We start from the raw sequence: 3,839 nt of genomic DNA, 5'->3' as shown, positions 1-3,839 counted from the left end.
TTAAGTAGCTAGCAGTCTAACCCAGCCCACACTTTTCTGCAGCCTTCCCCTTTCCACTTTACAGCACTGCCTGCCGCACACTTACTAACAGTATCGCTTTCTCCTTTTTCCTCTCCCTTTCCACCCACTCTTCTCCTCTTTCCCCACACGCCCTCCTTTACCTGTCTCTCCCTTTCTTTAATTAACAGTATCGCTTTCTCCTTTTTCCTCTCCCTTTCCACCCCCTCTTCTCCTCTTTCCCCACACGCCCTTCTTTACCTGTCTCTCCCTTTCTTTAATTAACAGTATCTCTTTCTCCTTTTTCCTCTCCCTTTTCACCCCCTCTTCTCCTCTTTCCCCACATGCCCTTCTTTACCTGTCTCTCCCTTTCTTTAATTAACAGTATCTCTTTCTACTTTTTCCTCTCCCTTTCCACCCCCTCTTCTCCTCTTTCCCCACAAGCCCTTCTTTACCTGTCTCTCTCTTTCTTTAATTAACAGTATCTCTTTCTACTTTTTCCTCTCCCTTTCCACCCCCTCTTTTCCTCTTTCCCCACACGCCCTTCTTTACCTGTCTCTCTCTTTCTTTAATTAACAGTATCTCTTTCTCCTTTTTCCTCTCCCTTTCCACCCCCTCTTCTCCTCTTTCCCCACACGCCCTTCTTTACCTGTCTCTCTCTTTCTTTAATTAACAGTATGTCTTTCTCCTTTTTCCTCTCCCTTTCCAACCCCCCTTTTCCTCTTTCCCCACACGCCCTTCTTTACCTGTCTCTCTCTTTATTTAATTGTCTCTTTCTCTTTTTTTAACCCCCCCCCCCTTTACCTACCAATAGTAATGATTGGAATCGCAAGCACTCACTCTTTTGCCCAAAGCCAAAGCACGTAGAGGGAGAGGGAAGAGAAAGGGGGAAGATACAGAGAGAGAGAATAAGAGAGTGGGAGAGAGGGAGAGGAGGTGGGGAGAGAGAAACTGGAAGAGAGAGATACAAAGTGAGAGAATGAGAGGAGGGGAAGATATGGGTAGATGTTAAGGGGGTGAAACAGAGATACAATATGTGAGACAGGGGATTCTATGTGCACAATTATAGGGCCCCCTGACTTCCCAGCTCTCTCATCCTATAGCTACTGTATGAGAGCATCAGTGTTATTTCTCTCAAAAGAGAAAAAGATAACACAGGGGAAGGTTTTTGCTGCAGCTCCATTTTCAAAGTAATATCATCATACTAGCTAGCTGTGGGCAAAACAATAATACTGCACAGTGCAAGCATTTTCTTCACTATTTAATTGGTTTACAAGGGTATAGTAACACGTCACAAAATGTTACTCTCAATTGTTTTCATGAGAAGCTGTTTTTGCTTTCTTTGACTGTGGCTAGTTGTGGATCACATAATCTCCTGTCTCAATCTGTGATTCAATTCTACATGTATTGACACTCAAAACAGAATTTGGAAGAAAAGCTTGTCATTTTCATATTATTCAAGGTTTAATACGGGCTTTTTTGTTTCCCTCATCAAAGACTGTAGATAGAACAATGACCAGCGATTAAATTGAATGTGTTTTTTTTTTGTTCTTGAAAAATACCTACTTTAACAAGTAAAAACAGATATAAGCTGTGTAGAAATTACAATAGTAACAAAATGACCCTGCTAACAATCACTAAAACGATAAGTGAGCCCATCAGGGAGCATTGAAAACCCTACAGGCATGAGTGCTTGGATGAGCGAACATGGAGCTAGCAATAGTCCAAACTGCACAATGGCTCAGTACTGTATTAGAGGAGGGTACTCTAAAAGCACATTCTCACAGTGATGTTACAACAGCTACTCTACAACACAACAAAGCTGAGACAGCACAGCAGTCAGGTCCTCAACAAAAATAGAGGACGAGGGAGGAGGAGAGTGTGAAAAGGCAGAGGCAGGGGATTTTCATTCTGTCTTTATCACCATATTCTGGATAGTTGTCTGTCATCCAGACTGTAGTACAGCAAGCTAAACTCTTTGTCACTTGCTGTTGCACGGCAACTGACAATGAGGGGGGAGGGGGCTGGCCAACGTGAGAGAACCTAGCTCAGCTTCTCTGGTATGGGGGAAATCAGAGGGAGAAAGAACACATTATTACACAATCAGAATAAAACTGGGGTAGGCCTATTCATAGGAAAAATTGCCTAGATTTGGAGGCTGCAAGTGCCCAACAAGTGGGAATATTGAAAATGTGCTGGCGTATAGGGATTTGGCATAATCATTGATGTAAGCTATGTCACCCCAATGACATTTTCCATAGAAGACCATTTCCAGAGAATGGGTTTTTGACTGGGTCTCTTCTGTACAGTTGACCAATTTTATGGGTTATTCAGTGGTGTGAATCATACCGTTATTACTATAATTACTGTTCCCTGAAGGAGGGAAATGAGCTACAACACAGCTATGGGGAGTTTGTGCTCTACTGCCCTCTACTGAAGAGCTTTAGATGAACACCGTGCTTCACTGGAAACCCCACCTTCCACAGGTGATAGTTCCCAGAACATTTGTTAGGTTGTGGAAAATGTTCTCATAACACAAAAACTGTCCAGTCATGCTGATGATTATACAATGTTTGTATAAAACATTCCCCTGATGTTTCAAGAACATTCCCAGAAAATTCCCATTTAGTCTGTTCTTTAAAAGTTTCCAACTTGTTTCTTTAGATTGTGGGAACAGTCTGGTGGGAATATTGTGGGGACTTCACAAAAGATATGTTCCCAAAACACTGTCCAGTTGTGCACATGATTATACAAGGTTTCTTTTAGGGTGCAAAAAACATTCACCTAATGTTACAAGAATGTTACCAGAAAACATTTTGTCTGTTCTTTAAAGGTTACCAGAATGTTTCATTAGGTTGTGGGAACAGTCTGGTGGGAACATTGTGGGGATATCACAAAATATATGTTCCGAAAACACAAAGAAATGTTTCAAAATGTTCAAATAAGTCAGTTTTTATGACGTTTATAGTATATTTGCTTTAGATTTAACATACTATTCTATTGATGCCCATACATTGTATCTTGTCTTGGAGATTCTCAGAATACTTCTAGAACATTAACAAAATTGTATATTTATGTTTGACCTAATATTCCCAGCATGCAAATTTGTAGCTCCTTAAGCGTAAGAAAGCAGATTGGAATGCATCTCCATTATTTCTATCCAGATTTAATGGCAAATTGCATTGGGGGACTGTATTGTAGGTCCACTACTTAGGTGACATAGAGACAAATGGCATTTTAATTTCATAGGACATTTGGACAGCATTTAATCATACAAACATTGGTCAAAACATATAAAGTGTAGATTCAATGTAAAGATGGGAAGAGGTCTGTCTGTAATAAAAAGCTGCTCTGCTTTTTTGACACCGCACTCCACAAAGCAAGTCCTGCAGGTTCTAGTTTTATCTTCTGTTGCTTACTGACCAGCCCAGTGTACAGTTGAAGTCGGAAGTTTACATACACCTTAGCCAAATACATTTCAACTCAGTTGTTCACAATTCCTGACATTTAATCTGAGTAAAAATTCCCTGTCCTAGGTCAGTTAGGATCACCACTGAAGAATTTGAAATGTCAGAATAAGAGTGGAGAGAATTATTTATTTCATCACATTCCCAGAGGGTCAGAAGGTTACATACACCCAAATAGTATTTAGAGGCATTGCATTTAAATTGTTGAACTTGTGTCAAACGTTTCGAGTAGCCTTTCACAAGCTTCCCACAATAAGTTGGGTGAATTTTGGCCCATTCCTCCTGACAGAGCTGGTGTAACGGATCCCGGTGTGTAGGCCTCCTTTCTCGCACACGCCTTTTCAGTTCTGCACACACATTTTCTACAGGATTGAG

This window comes from Oncorhynchus nerka, linkage group LG16, assembly GCF_034236695.1.
Source record: "Oncorhynchus nerka isolate Pitt River linkage group LG16, Oner_Uvic_2.0, whole genome shotgun sequence".
Classification (NCBI taxonomy): domain Eukaryota; kingdom Metazoa; phylum Chordata; class Actinopteri; order Salmoniformes; family Salmonidae; genus Oncorhynchus; species Oncorhynchus nerka.
Note: the sequence above shows the minus strand (reverse complement) of the source record.